Genomic DNA, 22571 nt, shown 5'->3' with positions numbered 1-22571 from the left:
GCTGGTTCAAGGCACAGAAAGCTGGGAATCCTGCATGGGGCTACAGTGCACGGGGACTTGTTCTTGGCCCCCAACTACTCCTGCAGGAGGGGTGAGTTAAACAGGCAAGGAGTACTGCGAATAATGCTTCTTCTTTACAGTCTCTATTATACCCTCTAGACCGCTACAGAACTCTCCACCAAAAAACAACAGAATAGGCCAGACTTGGTGGCTCATGCCTGTAATCCCAACAGTTTGGGACGCCAAGGTTGGTGGATCGTTTGAGGTCAGGAGTTTGAGACCAGCCTGACCAACATGGTGAATCCCCACCTCTACTAAAAACACAAAAAGTAGCCGGATGTGGTGGTGGTCACCTGTAGTCCCAGCTACTCGGGAGGCTGAGGCAAGAGAATTGCTTGAACCAGGGAAGTGGAGGTTGTAGTGAACTGAAATAATGCTACTGCACTCCAGCCTGAGCAACAGAGTAAGACTCTGTCTCAAAAAAACAAAGACACAAACAGAAAAAACAGAATATACATTCTTCTCATTGTCACATGGTACATACTCTGAAATCAAGCACACAATCAGACATATAATTATGCTCAGCAAATACACAAAAACCCCTGAAAATTATACCAACCACTCCCTCAGACCATAGTACAATATAATTAGAATTAAAGAGTAAGAAAATTGCCCAGAACCACACAAGTACATGGAAATGAAACAACCTGTTCATGAATGACTTTTGGGTAAATAATGAAATTAAGGGAGAAATCAAGGAGTTCATTGAAACCTATGAAAACAAGGACACAACATACCAGAATCTCTGGGACACAGCTAAGGCAGTGTTAAGAGGGAAATATATAGCACTGAATGCCCACATCGAAAAGTTACAAATATCTCAGTTTAACAACTTAACATCACAAATAAAAGAACTAAAGAAGGAAGAGCAAACCAACCTCAAAGCTAGCAGATGACACAAACTAATTAAAATCAGAGCTGAATAGAAGAAGATCAAGACATGAAAACCATTCAAAAGATCAATGAATCCAAGATCTGTTTTTTTTTTTGAAAAAATTATTAAGATATATTGCTAGCTAGACTAATAAAGAAGAAAAGAGAAAAGATCCAAATGAACACAATTGGCAATGACAAAAGAGGTAATACCACTGACCTCACAGAAATACAATCATCAGAAACTATTCTGAATACACTATGCACACAAACTAGAAAATCTAGAAGAAATGGATAAATTCCTGGACATATACACCCTCCCAAAACTGAACCAGGAAGAAATTCAATTTCTGAACAGACCAATAATGAGCCCCAAAACTGAATAAATAGTAAATAGTTTACCAACCAAAAGCAGCTCAGTACCAGAGGGATTCACAGCCAAATTCAACCACAGGTATGAATAAAAGTTGATATAATTCCTACTGAAGCTGTTCCAAAAAATTGAGGAGTAGGAACTCCTCCCTAACTCCTTCTATGAGGCCAGCATCATCCTGATACCAAAGACTGGCAGAGACACAACAAATAAAGAAAACTTCAGGCCAATATCCTTGGTGAACATCGATGCAAAAATCCTCAACAGAATACTGGCAAACCAAATCCAGCCACACATCAAAAAGCTAATTCATCACAATCAAGTAGGCTTCATCCCTGGGATGCCAGGTTGGTTCAACATATGCAAATCAGTAATCGTGATTCATCTCATAAACAGAACTAAAGACAAAAACCACATGATCATCTCAACAGACGCAGAAAAAGCTTTTGATACAGTTCAATATCCCTTCGTGTTAAAAACTCTCAATGAACTAGGTACTGAAGGAACATATCTTAAACTAATAAGAGCCATCTATGACAAACCCACAGCCAGTAACATACTAAATAGGCAAAAGCTGAAAGCATTCCCCTTAAAAACTGGCACAAGACAAGAATGCCCGCTCTCACCACTCTTACTCAACATAGTATTGGAAATACTGGCCAGAACAATCAGGCAACAGAAAGAAAGAAAGGGGATCAAAATAGTCAAAGTATTCCTGTTTGCAGATGACATGACTCTGTATCTAGGAAACCCTATAATCTTGGCCCAAATACTCCTTCAGCTGATGAACAAATTCAGCAAAGTTTCAGGATACAAAATCAACATACCAAAAAACCCCACTAACATTCCTATACACCAAGAACAGCCAGGCTTGATATGCACCAAAATAGAACTTCTTGACAGCATAAAATCCACAGGGCCTATAAAACAGTAACACAATGAGAAAAACTGAAAGTATCTAGGTAACAATGACATGATAAATGAAACTGCACCTCACATCTCAATATTAATGTTAAATGTAAATGGCTAAATGCTCCAATTAAAATATACAGACTGGCATAATGGATACAAAAATCACAAACCAAATATAAACTGTCTTCAAGAGGCTTACCTAAAATGTAAAGATCAATATAAATTCATGGTAAAAAAGTGGAAAAAGATATTCTATGCAAATGGAAACCAAAGCGAAGAGGAATAGTTATTCTTAGATCACGCAGTCTTTAAAGCAACAACAGAAAAAGACAAAAAGGTCATTTTATAATGATAAAAGGATAACTTCAACAGGAAGATATAATTCTAAATTCATATGTGCCTTACACAGGAGCTCCCATTTTCATAAAACAATTACTACTAGACCTAAGACAGCAACACAATAATAGTGGGAAAATTCAATACTCCACTGACAGTACTACACAGATCATCAAGACAGAAAGTCAACAAAGAAAAAACAGACTTGACTTATATTCTAGAACAAATGGACATAACAGGTATTATAGAACATTCTACCCAAGAACTGCAGAATATACATTCTTCTCATGAGCACATGCAACAGCCTCCAAGACAGACCATACAATAGGTCACAAAACAAGTCTCAATAAATTTTGAGAAATCAAAATAATATCAATTATCTTTCAGACCACAGTGGAATAAAACTAGAAATTAACTCCACAAGGAACTCTCATAGCTATACAAATACACAAAAATTAAACGATCTGCTCCTGAATGATTTTGAGGTTAATGATGAAATCAAGATAGAAATTTAAACAGTCTTTGAAATAAATGATAATAATGACACAAGTTATCAAAACCCTGGGATACAGCAAATGGAATGCTAAAAGGAAAGTTTATAGCACTGAATGCCCACATTAAAAAGTCTAAAAGATCACAAATTGGCATTCTAATGTTACAGTCTAAGGAACTAAGGAAAAAATAACAAATTAAATCCAAAGCTAGCAGAAGAAGAGGAATAACAAAGATCGGAGCAGAACCAAAAGAAATTAAACAAACAAACAAACCAAAAAAATACAAAAGATCAATGACACAAAAAGCTGGTTCTTTGAAAAGATAAACAAAATTGATAGACCATTAGCAAGATTAACCAAGAAGAGAGAAGATTCAAATAAGCTCAATTAGAAATGAAATTGAGACATTACAACTGACACCACAGGGGGGAAAAAAAAAGATCATTTGAGATTACTATGAACATTTCTAGGCACATAAACTAGAAAACCTGTAGGAAATGGATAAATTCCTGGAAACATACAACCCTCTTAGATAAAGTCAGGAAGAAATAGAAACCCTGATTAGACCAATAATAAGCAGCGAGATGGGAGAAGTAACAAGAAATTTGCCAACAACAACAACAGCAACAACAACAAAAAACCAGGACCAGATGGATTCACAGCTGAATTCTATCAGACGTTCAAAGAAAAATTGGCATCAATCCTACTGAAACCATTACAAAAGGTAGAGGAAGAGGGAATCTTACCTAAATCATTCTATGAAGCCAGCATCACTCTGATACAAAAAACAGGAAAGGGTACAACAAAAAAAGAAAACTACAGACCAATATTTCTTTTGAACATAGATGCAAAATTCTCAATAAAATACTAGCTAGCTGAATCTAACAGCAAATCAAAAAGATAATACACCACGATCAAGTATGTTTCATCCCCAGGTTGCCGAGATGGTTAAACATACACAAGTCAATATATGTGATACATCACATAAACAGAATTAAAAACACAAATCATATGATCATCTCAATGGATGCAGAAAAAAACCACTCAATAAAATTCAGTATCCCCTTATGATAAAAACCCTCAACAAACCCAACATCATATTGAAGGAAGAAAAGTTGAAAGAATTCCTCCTGTGAACTGGAAAAAGACAAGGAGGCCCACTTTCACCATTCCTATTCAACATAGTACTGGAAGTCCTAGCCAGAGCAAACAGGTAAGAGAAGGAAATAAGGGGATCCATTCTGGAAAAGAGAAAGTCAAACTTCACTGCTCTCTGGTGACATGACTCTATACCTAGGAAACCCAAAATTTTCCTTCAAAAGACTCTTAGATTTGATAAGCAAATTCAGTAAAGTACACACATCAGCAGTGCTGCTTGCCATACACCAACAATGAGCAAGCCAAGAATCAAATAAAGAACTCAATTCCTTTTACAACAGCTGCAAAAAAAAAAAAAAAGAAAGAAAGAAAGAAAATTGAATAACTAGGAATATACTTAACCAAGGAGGTGAAAAATCTCTACAAGGAGAATTACAAAACACTGCTGAAATAAATAATGATGACACAAACAAATGGAAACACATTCCATGCTAATGGATTGGAAGAATCAATTCCGTGAAAATGATCATACTGCCCAAAGCAATCTACAGATTCAATGCAATTCCCATCAAAATACCAACATCATTTTTCACAGAAATAGCAAAAACAATCCTAAAATTCATATGGAACCAAAAAAAACCCCAAATAGCTAAAGCGATCCTAAACAAAAAGAACAAATCTGGAGACATCATATTACTGGACTTTAAGTTATACTACAAGGCTGTAGTTACCAAAACAACATGGCACTCACAAAAGGAGGCAGATAGACTAAGGGAACAGCATAGAGAACTCAGAAATAAAGTCAAATGCTTATAAACAGTTGATTTTCAACAAAGCATACAAAAACGTCAGTTGGGAAAAGGAAACCCTATTTAATAAATGATGCTGGGAAAACTAGATATCCACATGTAGAAGAATGAAACTGGATCTCTATCTCTCACCTTATACAAAAATAAACTCAAGATGGATCAAAGACTTAACCTAGGACTGAAAGCATACAAATTCTAGAAGATAACTTTGAAAAAACTCTTCTGGACATTGGCCTAGGCGAAGTATTTATGACTAAAACCCTAAAAACAAATGGAAAAAAAGCAAAAATAAATAAATGAGACCTGATTAAACTAAAAAGATTCTGCACAGCAAAAGAAATAATCATCAGAATAAACAGACAATCCAGAGTGGAGAAAATATTTTTAAACTATGCCTCTGACAAAGGACTAATATCCAGAATCTACGTGAAACTCAAACAAATTAAGAAAAAAACAACCCCATCAAAAAGTGGGCAAAGGACATAAATAGACGTTTCTCAAAAGAAAATGTGCAAATGGCCCACAAACATGAAAAAACGCTCAACATCGCTAATTGTTAGGGAAATGCAAATTAAAACCACAATGGGATACCACCTTACTCCAGTAAGAATGGCTATTATCAAAAAGTCAAAAAATGATAGACGTTGATGTAGTTGTGATGAAAGGAGAATGCTTCTACTCTGCTGGTGGGAATGTAAATTAATACAACCTCTGTGAAAAATAGTATGGATATTCCTTAAAGAACTACAAGTAGGTCTACCATTCGATCCAGCCATCCCACTACTGGATATCTACCCAAAGGAAAGAAGTCATTATGTGAAAAAGACACATGTACATGTATGTTTTTTGCAGCACAATTTACAATTGCAAGAATATGAAGCCAATTTAAGTGCCCACTGACCAATGGGTGGATACAGAAAATAAGTTATATATATGCATGCTGTGGAATATAGCCATAAAAAGAATGAAATAATGTCTTTTGCAGCAACCTGGATGCAGCTGGAGGTCATTATTCTATATGGAATACAAAACTACATATTGGGTACAACATACATTACTCAGGTGATAGGTGCACTAAAATGTCAGAATTCACTACTACATAATCAATCTATGTAACCAAAAACGACTTGTACCCCAAAAGCTATTGAAATAAAAAAATTGTTTAAGCCAACAAACGAGGGATAGAAAGAAACTGCCTTAACATAATAAAAGCCTTATATAAAAAATTCACAGCAAACATAATACTCAATGGTGAAAGACTGAGGCTTCTCTTCTAAGATCAGAAACAAGACAAGGATGCCTGCTCTTGCCGCTGCTTTTTCTTTATTTTTTTTTTGAGACGGAGTTTTGCCCTGTCACCCAGGTGGGAGTGCAATGGCACCACCTCAGCTCACTACAATCTCCGCCAAATGGGATCAAGCGATTTTCCTGCCTCAGCCTCTGAGTAGCTGGGATTACAGGTGCCTACCACCATGCATGGCTAATTTTATTTTATTTTATTTTTTTGTATCTTTAGTAGAAATGGGGTTTCACTATGTTGGTCAGGCTGGTCTTAAACTCCTGACCCCGGGATCCACCCACCTCGGCCTCCCAAAGTGCTAGGATTACAGGTGTGAGCCACTGTGCCCAGCCTTTGCCACTTCTTTTCAACATAGTACTGAAAATTCTAGCTGGAGCAATTAGGCAAGAAAAAGAGATAAAGGCATCCAAAGTGGAAAAAAAGAAGTAAAATTCTCTCTGTTCTAAAATCGTATGATCTCATGTGTGGAAAACTAAATGTTCACCCCAAAAATTGTTGGAACTAATAAATTCAGTAAAATAGCAGAATATAAAGTCAACACACAAAAATCAGTTGCATTTCTTCTATACAGTAGCAATGAACAATCTGAAAAAATATTAAGAAAGTGTATCCATTTCACAATATCATCAAAAAGAATGAAATACTTATGAATTAACCTAATCAAAAAGGAGAAAGACTTGTACAATGAAAACTACAAAATATTATTAAAAGAAATTAAAGATATAAATAAATGAGAAGATATGTTCATGGATGGAAAGACTTAATATTGTTAAGATGTCAATACTACCCAAAGCGATTTACAGATTCAATGCAATCTTTACCAAAATTCCAAATATTTTTGCAGAAATAAAAAAAAAAAAACCATCCTAAACCTTATATGGCATCTCAAGGGACAACAATAGGCCAAAACAAAACAATCTTGAAGAAGAAGAATAAAGCTGGAGGAACTCATACTTCCTGATTTCAAAACTTACTACAAAGTTACAGTAAATCAACACATTGTGGTACTGGCATAAATACAGACTAATGAAACAGAATAAAGAACCAGAAATAAATCCTTGCATATATGGTCAAATGATATTTTACAAGGGTGACAAGACTATTTTATGGGGAAAAGACAATCTTTTCAACAAATGGTGCTGGGAAAATTGGATATTTGAATGCAAAAGAATGAAGTTAGACCCTTATCTAACACCATATACAAAATTAACTCAGAATGGATCAGAAATCTAAAAATATAAAACTCGTAAAGGAAAACATAGGGCAAAAATTTCATGATATTGAATTTGGCAGTAATTTCTTGGGTATGACAAAGGCTCAGGCAACAAAAGAAGAAACAGAAAAGTTGAACTTTCATTTCATTTAAAGTGAAAATTTTAAAGTTTGTGCATCAGAAGACACTATCAACAAAACAAAAGAGCAATTTACAGCATAGGAGAAAATATTTGTATATCTGATAAGAGATTAATATCCAGAATGTAGAAAGAGCTCCAAAACTCAACAACAACAACAACAACAAAATAAACAACCTGAATAAAAAATGAGCAAAGCACTTGAATAGACTTTTCTCCAAAGAAAATATACAAAGGGCCCATCAGCATATGAAAAGATGCTCAGCATCACTAATCATAAGGGAAAAGCAGATCATAACTACAGTGAGATACCACTTTGCATCCCATTAGGATGGCTAATATATTTTAAAAAATAAGCCAGAAGTGTTGGCAAGGATGTGGAGAAACTGGAATTGGAATTCTCGAGCATTGTTGGTAGGATTGCATTATTCACAGTAGCTAAAACACAGAAGCAACCCAAGTATCCCTTAATGGATAAATAGATGTGCAAAATGTGGAATATTCAGAAAATGGAATATTATTCAACATTAAAAAGAAAGGGAATTATGACATATGTTATAACCTGGATGAACCTTGAGGACATTATGGCAAGTAAAAAAGCCAGGCACAAAGGGCAAATACATAAGATCCCACCTGTATGAGGTACTTAGAATAATCGAAATCATAGAAATGGAAAATGGAGATGGTTGCCCAGGGCTGAGGATGGGAGAGAAGAGACAGTTATTGTTTAATAGTTAGAGAGTTTCACTTTTACAAGATGAAAAAAGTGCTGGAGGTGGTGGTGAGGGCTGCAGAACACTATGAATGCATTTAATGCCACGGAACTGTACACTTTAAAGTGGCTAAAATGGTAAATGTTGTTATGTGCATTTTACCACAAATGAAAAATTAGGGGGAAAATGAACCTAATGAGACTATGAAACAAATGCAAATAGAATAGACATAGCAAGGCTTCCTGGGCATACTAAAATATTTTTCCAAAATTTTAACAGTTATAGTAGTAATTGGAAAAAAAGAAAAGTTTCAATGTCAGAAGAAGTCATGTTTTAAAATTCATAATGGTTTTGATTTGAATTTGGAGTGCAAGGCAGTTTAAACAAGACAGATCTTCTCTTCTTAAAAAAAAAGTATTCTGGGAGTTTTAAAAATCACATAGAAAGGTAGGTTTATAAAGACGAGGAGTTGAAGTATAAATAGAGTAAACAGCATAACTGAATACATCTTTGTTCCAAACACTATACTGGTGATGGAATGACCTTCATAGTTAATGGTATCCTTCTATCTCACAGGCTGTTTGACTATATATCATGTGCAGCACACAGGACTAATGTACTTTCACCTGGCTTCTTTCTATCAGGCACCATATGTATGCTGCATCAAATTTCCTGGCAAAAATGTTATTTCAAGGTAATGTGTATAATAAAAATGTTCCCTTGGTGTCACAACAATATTATTTCTCCTCTGACAGTATTGTTAGAATACTATCTACATTGATGAATACTCATCTGCCAATTTGAATAGGAACATGTGTGGGTAAGAATAGTCATGCACTCCTCACTATTATGAAATATAAAGACTGAAGTCACTTATTGGAGGAATTCAACGCAAAAGATCAAAAATCTTCCTAAAGAGGCATGAACAGGCAGGGCACAGCGACTCATGCCTGTAATCCCAGCACTTTGGGAGGCCAAGGCAGGTAGATCACCTGAGGTCAGGAGTTTGAGACCAGTCTGGCCAACACAGTGAAATCCTATCTCTACTAAAAATACAAAAAGTTAGCTGGGCATGGTGGTGGGTGCCTGTAATCCCAGCTACTTGGGAGGCTGAGGCAGGAGAATCACTTGAACCCACAAGGCAGAGATTACAGTGAAACAAGATTGTGCCATTGCACTCCAGTCTGGGTGACAGAGCGAGACTCCATCTCAGAAAAAAAAAAAAAAAAAAAAAAAAGGCATTAGTTCATTTTAGGACTGCAATTCTCATTTCAATAATTTTAATAACAAAATGTTCCTCCTATAGATGGATATATTATTTTTTCTCTGACTTTTTCATTGTAGTAAAATATACATGACATATAATGTACCATGTTAACTATATTTAAGTGTGCAGTTCAGAGGCATTAAATGCATTCACATTGTTGGCCAACCCATTACCACCAAACATCTCCAGAATGTTTTCATCTTTCTAAACAAATTTTATACCTATTAAACAATACTCATGCATTTCTTCCTCCCTCCAGACCCTGGCAACCATCATTCTGTTTTTGTCTCTATGAATTTGACTACTATGTACCTCATATAAGTAGAGTCATACACTATTTGTTATTTTGTGTCTGGCTTATTTCAGTTAGCAGAATGTACTCAAGGTTCATCTATGTTGTATCATTTTCCTCATGGTTCATTGATGTTGTATCAAGTTATCAGAATTTCCTTTCCTTTTAAGGCTGATGATACTCCATTGTGTATCTATACCACAATATGGTTTGGCTGTGTCCCCACCCAAATCTCATGTTGAAAGGTAGATCCCATAATCCCTACGTATCATGGGAGGGACCTGGTGGGAGGTAATTGAACCATAAGGATGGTTACCCCTAGGCTGCTGTTCTTGGACAGTGAGTGAGTTCTCACAAGATCTGATGGTTTTACAAGGGACTTTTACCCCCTTTTCACTCATAGTTCCCATTTCTGTCGCCATGAGAAGGATGTGTTTGCTTCCTCTTCTGCCATGATTGTAAGTTTCCTGAGGCCTCCCCAGCCCTGTGGAACTCTGAGTCAATTAAACCTCTTTCCTTTATAAATTACCCAGTCTCAGGTATGTCTTTATCAGCAGCATGAGAACAGACTAATACATACTGTATTTTGTTTATAAATGTGTATATTCCCCCAAATTATTTTTGATATTAAAGCATTATACAGAATTACTGCAATTATATTTGATTATAATGTATTGTGAAAGCCTATAATAAGAGCAACCAGTTTCAAGAACTTTTTATTTACCAGTTTTTAAAATATGCATTATTTATTATCTTTCTCACAACTCTAAAAATGGGATATTACGCTAATTTTAGAGATGAAACTGAATACAGTGAGTGTATGTAAATATATCCAGTGATTCATAGAATATGCAGAAGAGCTGGGATTCAAATTTTATGTGCTTAGCTCCGAAGTCTGGGCTCTCTCTCTTCACTCCCTGCCTGGAACTGTTGTGATCATAGTACATTATGTTCTATGTAGTGGAATTTTGCTGAACAGAGAGGCACAGAGTTTAGTTCTGAGCAATGACACCCACTTCCTGTGTGACCTGGACCAAGTCATCTGGCTTCACGAATTGCTTCACTGTAGAAGGAGAATAACAATAATAATTATATTAATGATAATAAAAGCTAACATTTTTGAGTGCAAACACTGAGTTTGTTTTGCATTTGCTCTTCAATCTTCACAAAAACACAGTAAGATGTATATATATTCCCTTCCTTTTTCACATGCAGAAGCTGACACACACAGAGGTTAAGTAGTTTGCCCAAGGTCACACTACTGAAAGTAGCGGGCCAGGATTCAAATCTGAGCCAGTCTGGCTCCTGAACCTGGATGTTAACCACTGCTCACTGCTAGGAGGTTGTGAGAAGTGAGATAAAGTGTGAAAATTGCTTAACTCAATGTCTGACACACCAGAAATCTCTCAAAAAATGTCAGTCATTGTTTTTATGACCATGATTTACTTGCCATTATTCTGTATCTGGTTCTGAATGGCTGCACCTGCTTTCCCTCTTTTACTTTTCCTTGGAAATGTTCCAAGGGCAAGAGGGGAAATTGAGCATCTATCAGGAAATTGCCCTCCTTGGCTGGGAAAAGCAAAAACAGCAAAGACTGCTACAAAGTCGGTTCAACACCAGGCCTAATGTGCACTGCTATTATTCAGGCTGAATTCAAATGAGCTAGGGATATAGCCCTTGCATGTTGTTTGGCATAATGTAATAACATCTGAATTTTAAAAATCTGAATCTCTCCCATTTACCCCAAAGCTAAATCATCAATGCAAATAAGTTGCTGAGAATTCACTGAAAATGCGCTTTTCAAACAAGTTTAATGGGCAAGGAGATGATTAAATAGCTGTGTCCTGCTAAAGTACACAACTTATTATTACTTTTAAAATTCTAAGTCATTGTTTACTTAGATTAAGTTTCCCCTCTGATATTATTTTTCAATAACTACCAATAAATAATCCTGAATTTAGATTTTCTTAATTGTATTGAAATCTTACTGATCTCTTAGTAAAGAATAGTTGTAGTGAATAATTTCATATACCAAGCTTAAGGTTTTGTTTAATGCCTTACTTAACGACACTTGCCCTCACCCTAAAAATAATTTTCAGGAATATGCACTTTTATAAACAAAATGCAGTATGTATTAGTCTGTTCTCATGCTGCTAATAAAGACATACCTCGAGAATGTTGGAACATTCTCATACTCCCAACAACCCACCAGGCAGGCACACATACACCATTTGATACATACTTATTGAGCAACTTTCACAGTCATTTGACTGTGGAGAACACAAAGTTAATACAACATAAGAACCTGGCCATTAACTAATATATAATTTCATCACAACACGAATATGTTTATGATTACATACAAATCAAAGAATATTAGAATTTGAAGCTAACGATTTTACAAATTCCATAGTCTTTGGAGTTAAAAAACCTTATATCTAATTTAATATTAATTTTTAAAATAATATATTGGTTATTGAGTTGATATTGTGCTTTGTGTTGTGTATACTATAATGAATAAATAACAGCTCTTATCATCAAGATATGTATAATCTAGAAGTAAAGACAGGGTATTAAAGTCATAAGATAAATCAACATTTTTCCATTCTCTCCCTAAAATACACAAACTGATGTCTATGTACTTCTCCACTTAACAATCAAGGGGTATATTTTTCAAGATTTAATTGTGTTCAACAACTGACCTCATTATGTCAGTTGTACTTCTTTGTAATTATATTACTTTAACTAAACTTACATAAATTAATGAAATATGAGAGTAAAATAGCATGTGTATGTTTCTGTGAAAACTGCTTTAATGTTTTGAAACAATTTTATAAAGTCGAGTTGCCAAAGCACTGCTGTTATATTAAGAGTTGAGTGAGACAAATCTAAAAGATTAAGAATTATTCCAGAAAGATTCTGCAAACAAATCACCTTGCATTTTAAAATATTGGTCAGTATTTAAAAACTGGTATAAATGGAGTACTTACTATTCAGCCATAAAAAGAATAATATCCTATCATTTGCAACAACATGGATGGAACTGGAGGCCATTATGTTAAGTGAAATAAGTCAGGCACAGAAAGACAAACCTTGTATGTTCTCACTTATCTGTGGATGCTAAAAATTAAAACAATTGAACTCATGAAGATAGATCATAAAAGGATGGCAGGCCAGGTGCGTAATCTCAGCACTTTCAGAGGCCAGAGCAGGAGGATGCCCTAAGGACCAATCTGACCAACATGGAGAAATCCTGTCTCTACTAAAAATACAAAATTAGCCGGGTGTCGTGGTGCATGCCTGTAATCCCAGCTACTCAGGAGGCTGAGGCAGGAGAATCGCTTGAACCCAGGAGGTGGAGGTTGCGGTGAGCCGAGATCGTGCCATTTGCACTCCAGCCTGGGGAACAAGAGCGAAATTCCATCTCAAAAAAAAAAAAAAGAAGATGGCTGCTGGAGGCTGGGAAGGGTAGTTTGGGGGAGATAGTGGAGGAAAGGGGGGTGATTAATAGGTACAAAAAAATAGAAAGAATAAGTAAGGCCCAGTATTTGATAGCACAATAGGGTGACTACAATAAAAAATAATTTAATTGTACATTTCAAAATATCTAGAGAGTTTAATTAGATTATTTGTAACACAAAGGATAAATGCTTGAGGTGATTTATCCTGATGGAATTACTATGCCTTGCATGCCTGTATCAAAATATCTCATGTAACCCATAAATATATGCACCTACTATGTACCCACAAAAATTTAAAAAAATTAAAACTGTAGTACACATATAATTATAATAACCTGTGACTCATGCAAGCATAGCACAGCCTGGATGTCAGTCCTACTGGAGAAGTGACACAGTTGAAATCTGAAAGAGGTAGCACAAGGTGAAGAGAGATGCAAAAGTGTCATGAGCAAAAGAAATAGTGTATTTAAAGTCTTGGTGGCAAAAAAAAAGATGTGAAAACAGCTCAGGGCAGCTGAATTACAAGTGATAGAGGTTGTGAAAAGGGGATGAGTCTAAAGAAATTCTCAGGAGACAGATCTCGACAATGAGGAATTTTTTAATAAATGAGGGGCATCATTAGATTCTCTTAGCAAGATCACTTTGGCCTCCACAGAACTAGATTTGGGAGGGGAGGGTGAGGAGCAAGCCTGTGAGTATTGAAGTGGCTCTTCGCCTGGACAGTCTAGTCACTAGGGGAAAGAAGGAGGGAGTTAAGCTTAGTCTAATTGCCAAGAAGATAGAAAGAACTGAACAGATCAAGAGAAATTCAAGAGGTGAAATTAGCATGAACTGGTGAGTAATCAATGCGGAGGGTAAAGGAGAAGTCAAAACTGACTCTCAGATTTCTGACTTGTTAACTGGGTCACGGTGCCATTTAAAGAAATAGGGAACAATGGGAAAAGAGCAGGCAGAGGAGATAAGGTGATAAGTTCTGCTCAGCTCTATCTCATTATATTAAAAAAGGAAGCTAATTTCTAGAGAGAGTAAGTCTTCTACCTCAAGTAACAAAGCCAGAAATTGAGTTCAGAACTTCTGACCAACACTCCCTCCCTGCCTCTATCAGTCCAATTCCCTTTCTACCCATAGTGCAAACACCCACCCATAATTCAATCTACGGTTTTATTCCAGACAGATCATTACGAAACCCCCAGATATGACTATAAATGTTCTTTCATCCCTCTCCCTGCTGCCAATTTCATATCTGCCCCCATAAACCCAAAAAAACCTTGGCTTAGCATTGCGTTGAACCCTACCGACATAAGTTTCACACAGTAAAATCTTTTATCTTTTAAAATCAGTTTCAATGGAAATATGACCCACAGAAAGATGAATGGAGCAGCCTTCTGTGAAATAGGTTGAAAATAATTGCATGTCAGACAGGGTTTGGAGAGGAGCCAGTGAGGTATTAAGTGAAAATGTGGAGGAACAGACCCTCCACGACTCTGAATTTGAAAGCTCAAACATTGGGGCTGGGAATATTTTATCCTCATTGGAAGGGCATGTGATTTATTTCCTCTGACTGCTAATTGGCACAAAAAGTAGATTAGTGGATTTCAAAAAGGAATTAAACAAAGCTTATGTGTCTTGAAAAATACTTAAGTGGCATTGGTTTGAATTTACAGGCTCCAACAGTGAACAGCATAGCACAGACAGAGCAATTAGTAGTTAAATAAATGAGTGCTTCCAAAAATGTTTTTATTTAAAGTCTTTAGCAGAAGATGAGTGAAAAGGGGAAGATTCTGAGCCCTGAATAGAAGGGAAACTTGATTTGATAAAGGCCTCCCTGTATTCAATTATTCTTTTGTGATTGTTCTATTATTGAGAATGCAAAATTTTGGCTGCATAAGAAATACTGCTTTTATCCATTTGTTCTTTCATTCAGCTAATATTTATTGAGTGTTCATTGTGCCGTGCATTGTTCTAGACCTGTGGTTCTTAATCTGGCAATTGTACATCTCCCCCACCCCAGAGGATGTTTGGCAAGGTTTGGAGTTGTTTTTTGGTTCTCACGGCTGGGGTCAGGGGTGGCTACCAGCACCTGGTAGTCATGCTTCTGCTAATATCGTACAATGCACAGGACCACTCCCCACAACAAAGAATTAGTAGTATAAATATTGAGAAATCCTGTTCTAGATGCTAGCAATAGAGCAATGAAAAAAAAAGAAAAAAGAGAGAAAAACCTCAGCCCTTATGAAACTTAAATTTTAATGAAGAAGAGAAACAATAAACCAGTTAATAAGGAAACATATAGCTACCAGATAGTGACAAGGCACTATGAAGAAAAATAAAGCAGGTGCTGCTGGTGGTTACTATTGTATAGAAAGGTCAAGAAGACCTCATTACTAAGGTGATTTTTGAGCAGAAACTTAAAGAGAAGCAAGTCATGGTACAATAGTGAAGGCTGATCCTATCATTGTTTTGTTTTGTGTTGATTTTTCTTCCAGTACTGCATGAATTCAAGGTAAAGGTAAGTTTGAAATAATTTCTGGGAAAATTATCAGAGCATTCTTGCTTCCACACACCACTTTTTATCACTAAAACTTTTATATAGGTTTAGATGTAGAGGAATACAATTCTCCATTTTTTACCCATTTTAGAAAAATGAGAAACAGAGTTAATTTTCCTTTCAACCAATTGAAACAGACTCTTTTAGTTCAACTTAGTTAATTATTGCAGGACACAGGTTCCAAACACTATATACAAAACAGTGATTGATGCATCAGTGTATGTATATACACACATATATTTTTCATAAGTGTGCATTATATATGCATATAGTATACACAGTGAATATATTAACATACTCTTTACTACACATGAGGTAATATGAGGGCAGAAAAGGTCATCAGGGTTTGAACGTAAACATATAAATGTGGAAAAGGATATTTTGAAAATAAGATCAAATTATGATTTGAATTTTTTTTTTGTTTTTCGTTTGCACACACTTATAAGAACACATAGCAAAAAAGATATAGAATTTGAGCTTTTCTTACAGATTTAACCCATTCCAAAATCTTATTTGATTTATGATTCACTGAAAGAAAAATCTAACTACAATTGTATGATTCTTATATTCTATATATAAAAAAACAAACACTTAAAAATATTTGCTCACAACTGCAATTTAATGAAGCTTCATATTTCTCAGAGTTGTTCTGACTTTTTTCCAAGGATTCGTTTATTAAAAGCAATGTAATTTTACATCTTAAGTTAATATTTTACTTCTATGCAGAAATGCTCATAATAAAGAAGCAAAAGCATACTATGAGATTATAATTGCAGTATTTTAAAAAATATTTAGTAAAGTTTTCAATAGTTTAAAAACAGTAGCACCATTGTAACACAATGACAATCCTAAATGTCTGATTGGAGTGGCATTAACAAGCTCTTCAAATGCTGAGTATTTCAAATATGTTATTTATAGTTTTAGATGTATGGATCTGGTTAACAGAAAGGAGGAAATGAGAAAATCACTTAGAATGTTTGATTATCTCAGAACAAAAATAATTTAATTTATATATCTATATCTGGTTATGAAAATGTGATACTATGTTCAGAGGAATAACTTATCAGTTCTCCAGTACATGGGTAGATGTGATTTTTTTTATGCCCTTGCTAATGATGGCAGAATTTTAAAGGATGATTCAACAGAACATAGTATAGAGAAGAGAAATGTGAGACATGAGAAAAATGGATAAATAATTCCTTCAGCTGAGTTAGATTCATAACCAGGTGCTGTGACCCTGAAGCCAGAGAAGAGGTAATCAAGAGCTGGCTGAGATGGAATGAGCCACGGAGAAGGGCCTCCTTTATTCACCAGGACTTTCACCGCACAACTGCCACACCATTCATTGATTGTTTATTCATGTATTCATTTACTCACTCATTAACTCAACAAACATAGTAATTGAGTACATACCAACTTTTCTAGGCACTATAGATATAAATATGCCTGTCTTCAAGAAGTTCAACTGAGAGAGACATTGACATGTAAATACCAACTATGTGACATATAGAGAGGGCGTGAGACATGAATATCCTTTAGGGGTAATGACTGAGAAGGTTAGACATAGAAAGATGAGTCAGGGTTTATAAAACAACTGGGATGGGGGTGAGCCCTCCTAATCAAGTCATACCAGTCCAAAGTAGAACTGTCCTGCATGATGGAAACCAAAATAAAATTCTAAGCTCCCCAACCATCTGAATAAACCCCTCCTCTTGGTCAAGGGCATTGCAAAGTTAAATTGGAAAACTAATTCAGGCCATGATGAGAAAGGGGAGTTGGATATGCCTCATTATTCCGTCATCCCTGTTCGAATTCAGACACAGCTGAATTAACATTAACATTAAAACTGATCTGAAGACCCACAGAACAGATTGTTTAAGTCTGGTAAGAAACATTTACAATCTATTCTCTCTGAAGCCTGCTACCTGGGATCTTCATTTGTATGATAAAACCTTGGTCTCCACAACCCCTTATCTTAACTCTGACATTCCTTTCTATTGATTCCAGGTCTTTAGATAATAACTTAACCAATTGCCAACCAGAAAATCTTTGAATCTGCCTATGACCTGGAAGCCCCCAGTTGTCCCACCTTTCCTGACCCAAGCTTAAAATGTATAAAACCAAGTTGTAGGCTGACCACGTTGGGCACATGTTCTCGGGATCTCCTGAGGGCTGTGTCATAGGTCATTGGCCACTCATATTTGGCTCAGAATAAATATCTTCAAATATTTCACAGAGTTTGACTCTTTTCATTGACAAAAGTAACACTGTCCTCCAGGCCAGAGAAGAGACAGAGTCAAATTGGGAAAAGCCTTACATTCCATTTTAATGCTGCAAACCAGGGGCCACCAAACTTTTAAATTATTTTTTATTGTGGCAAAATATTCATGACATAAAATTTACCATGTTAACTACTTTTAAGTAAACAGTTCAGTAGCATTAAATACATTCACATTATTGTGCAATTATTAGAACTTTTTCATCTTCCCAAATTGAAATTCTACCCATTAAACAATAACTCCCCATTTCCTGCTTCCCCCAACCCCTGGAAACCACCATTCTATTTTTTGTCCCTATGAATCTGACTACTCTATGTACCACATATAAGTAGAATCACATAGTGTTTGTCCTTTTGTGCCTAGCTTATTTTAGTTAGCACAATGTCTTTGATGATCATCCATGTAGTAGTGTGTCAGAATTTCATTGCAAATGTTTTTATTGTGTCAGTTAAACTGTTCTGTGTATACACCTCTAATATATGTATAGTATTAATGTATCATACACATTATGAAGCATATACAACAATAAATATTTTCAAAGAGCTATACTGAAAAACAAACTTATTTTTTTCTTTGCACAATAGATTGTCTGTAAAATCTCCTGGGGTTTATATATTCCCCTCTTTGGGTACTGCTGCTAGCTATAGAAAAATGAAAAGCAATGAGGAGTGTTAAGCAAAGGAGCCATGTCGTTTGACACTCTGACCCAGTCTTTCACCAAGCACCCTAATCCAGGTAAGTACTCTGTAGTTAGTGATGACAAGGAGTTTTCGAAGACTAGATAATTCAGATAATCAGTTTTGTTTTTTTAGAGTAGAATATTTTAGTGGTTCTGTGAAGTATAGACCTTATTCAATGCAAGTGCGTATCTTTCTAATTTCCAAGCATATAGAACATTTTGTTGAGAAGCATAAAATAACACAGCTACTGAAAAATACTTGTTGGTCACTGTTCACTTCAAGATTGCAGATGAATGTATTGGCAGAACTTACGGTTCTCTTGATGCTTGTGAGTATTGTTCAAAGATTTATTAAAATCAGTCGATTTCTTAAGAGCAAACCACAAAACAGGTACTACTACTAAAAACTAAGGTTAGAACAGGAAAATTGCATGATAGTTGAAAAAGCACTGACTTTGGAGCCAAGCAGTACCTCAGGAAAACTCTCACTTCACCAGTTACTATTAATAGCTATGTGACCACTGGGAGAATGCCTATACCTCTCTTAACCTCTGTTTTATCATCTATAAATATATGGCAATAACTTTTTTGCAAAGTTGCTAAGGGCATGAAATGACGTACTACACCTAAGTGCCTACTACAGATGTTCAGTTGGTGTTTGTACCTGCTCTTCCATTTAGAAATCCCCAAACACAAAACTAGTATTATTACCTTGTCCTATGCATGAGGACCAGCATAATCCCTCTGCCTGGAATGCCTTCTGCCCTAAAAGTCCTAATTGGATTTCAAGAATCAGATTTCAATGTATTTTCTTTTGGCATTTCAGAGGTACAATTAAGTTCTTTCTTATCATAGCTCCTGTATTGCTTTATTTATGTCTCTAATAGTAATAACCACTTAATATGTGGTGGATGCCATGTTAGTACTAGTTCCCCTTAAAGGAAAGGATAAATTATTATTTCAGCTGCCAGGAGTACAACCAGCAGATATGCCCTCTTTAGGAATTATCCCAGATGAGAGCACCTCTCAGGTCATGCCCTTTCCCAAGATAGCCACATCCCCAAACATAAAGTGTGATACAAGGGCCCAGGTCCTTCACAACACTGGGGACAACTCCAAAAAATCATCCATCTTTAGAACTCCCTTCAGAGTTGGCTAAAGCTTCCAATGAGACCACATCACAGCTCGGCCTCTCCCTCTCCCCAGGCTTATGTCCTTCCCTTTTCTTCCCCAGGTGGTGGTCCAAGAATGTTTCCTAGTAAGTCCCCTCCACCCTAATCTCTATTTCAGAATTTGCAACTCGGAAACCCAATTTGCAGTATACTTCAGGCACTTATTATGTTACTACAATAATTTGTTCACAGCCTGTCTCACTCATTGGGCTGGGTGTGCTTCTGATATTTAAAAAAATATTCTTAGGATCTAGTCATACCTGGCACATGTGAATACCTAGCAAATATTTGTTGAATAAATTCATTTAAAAAGAGATCCTATTTTTCTTGGTCAGGAAACTCTATTCTCTTCTTTAATTAAATGTATTTTGTATTTATTTATAATCTTTCTTTACAGGAAAAGAATGTAAAGAAGTTAACTGAAAGTTAACTACCATTACATAGTGGGAAAGTGAGAATGACAGAATTGTAAAAGCAAGTATGTCATCAGGATCAATGTAGTTGTAATTATTCATTGGATATTATAAAGTCATTCAATAAATAGTCATTGAGCAGAATAACTGTATACCAGGCATTGCTTAAATGCTAAGTCTTTTTCCCCAAGGAGAGTTATATTCAATTGACAGCAAAAGCCAAAAATAGAATAAAGCAGTATAATTTAATAGAGTAATAGGTAGTATGAAAGCCACTGAGGGGGATCAGAACACGCCATCCTAAATATGCCACTTTGGGATATTGATTATTTTGAGCTGGAGATGCTCAATAGCAGACGCAGGAAGGGCTCTCTGCCTTTTCCTTTTTTACTTAAAAGCAGAGTGTAAGTTTACCATGAGAAAAGTGCCCTCCCTGTATCACCAAGAAGGGAATATTCTTATCATCACAGACAGGGAGTTGACACAGAGATGAGCCTACACAAACAAATCTTACAAAAATAACCCTTATCTTCCATTAGCTTCTCCCATTATTTCCTAGTCACTTTTCCACAATTTCTTTCCCCAACCCTAAACTCTTTTACTTTGGCTTTATCATATCTCCACAATTTATGACTCTGTTAAAATGTTATATAAGCCCCTAGGTCTAACTGCTTCTTTGAGGTTTTTACCTCTTTCTTTCTACAAAGCCCACCATGACACATAAAAATATTAACCTCAAGTAAAACTTGTATGCTTTTTCTTTTGTTAGTATGTCTTTTGTCTGTATAATTCACAGGTCCTGGTCACAGAATTTAAGAGGATAGAGGAAAAGTATTTCCTCACCTACATCACTTTAGGTCGGATGGTCAGGGAGAGACTCCCAAAAAGGGTGAACAGATACTTCAGTGATAAAAATCCACACTTGCAGAGATTTGGGGAAAGAAACTTCTATTTTATTTTATTATGTCATTTATTTATTTTTTTTAAAATTTTTTTATTTTTTGAGACTCCAGGCTGGAGTGCAGTGGCACGATCTCAGCTCACTGCAACTTCTGCCTCCCAGGTTCAAGTGATTCTTGTGCCTCAGCCTCCCGAGTAGCTGGGATTACAGGCATGTACCACCACCCAGCCAATTTTTTTTTTTTTTCTTAGTAGAAACAGGGTCTCACCATGTTGCCCAGGCTGGTCTCAAATTCCTGGGCTCAAGCGATAGAGCCACTTTGGCCACCCAAAGTGCTGGGATTATAGGCATGAGCCACCAGACCCTGCCTATATGGGAAAGAAACTTTTAGACAGACAAAATAGCTAATATAAAGGCCAGGGAACAAAACCAAATTTGACCCTAAGTTCCCAGCAGCTAAATATAGTAAATGGCTTGTTTTTATCTGGGAGGGGATATGTTTTTATTCTTAAGGAGAGTCAATTTTCCATTGAATAAAATCTGGATGGCACTGAGAGAGGTAAACAATGTCTTCATCAACCATTTCACAACAAACACAGAAGGAGAAATCTGTGATGGCTTTTTGTAGGGACATTGGAGACCTAACATTAAGAAGCATTCAGGAAAGACAGTTTCTGTGAGGTGCTATAATGACTCACAATACTTAGAGTAGTAGCTAGATGACATGACCTTTAAGTTTTCTTCTTTAAGTGAGAATTGTATGTCAGTCTAAGATTGCATCCTCTATTGGGGGCTTCAATGCAGGTATCTTAGAGTATTCATTTATACTCTGATTCATTAATCAAGAAAAAAATTGTTCAGAAAACTTTGGACAAAGGCTTTTAATCATAGCACTCTATGTTCCTGCTGCATTTAAGTTATGACTCACAATTTAAGCTGACTTCATAGAATTCTACTGAAATATCACCTACTCAGATAAAAAGTTGCTTGTTTCCCCCATACAACTCCATTCTTTTCATTTGCAAATGTATTCCCTCTTCTCATTGCTGTAGAATAGGACTCTCAGTTATTCTGATAGATATTAAGTTTTATTGAGATGCAAATAAATAACAACAGGCATAAAATTAAAGAAAGATGAGTTTCAGTGTCAAGATACTCAATGAAGCAGGAAATGGAGATCATTAAGCTATTACTATAAGACAGGTTTGCTTAACCTACCTTTGTAATTTTGTTCCCTGA

The 22571-nt window shown here is 35.9% G+C and overlaps 1 protein-coding gene and 1 long non-coding RNA gene across 2 annotated transcripts in view; both read right to left on the bottom strand.

Moving 5' to 3' along the window:
- The window catches only part of ARHGEF38 (Rho guanine nucleotide exchange factor 38), a 125335-nt gene that overhangs the window by 95164 nt on the left and 7600 nt on the right, over nt 1–22571 (bottom strand). The gene's annotated exons all lie outside the window — the stretch shown is intronic.
- Nucleotides 10607–21329, bottom strand: LOC112625036. Its single transcript, XR_003119511.1, has 3 exons — nt 21275–21329; nt 19558–19620; nt 10607–10942 (listed from the first exon to the last, which is right to left on the bottom strand). It is a non-coding gene; the product is annotated as an uncharacterized LOC112625036 (long non-coding RNA).

This window comes from Theropithecus gelada, chromosome 5 (assembly GCF_003255815.1).
Source record: "Theropithecus gelada isolate Dixy chromosome 5, Tgel_1.0, whole genome shotgun sequence".
NCBI lineage: Eukaryota > Metazoa > Chordata > Mammalia > Primates > Cercopithecidae > Theropithecus > Theropithecus gelada.
Note: the sequence above shows the minus strand (reverse complement) of the source record. Positions and strands in the feature narration are given on the sequence as shown.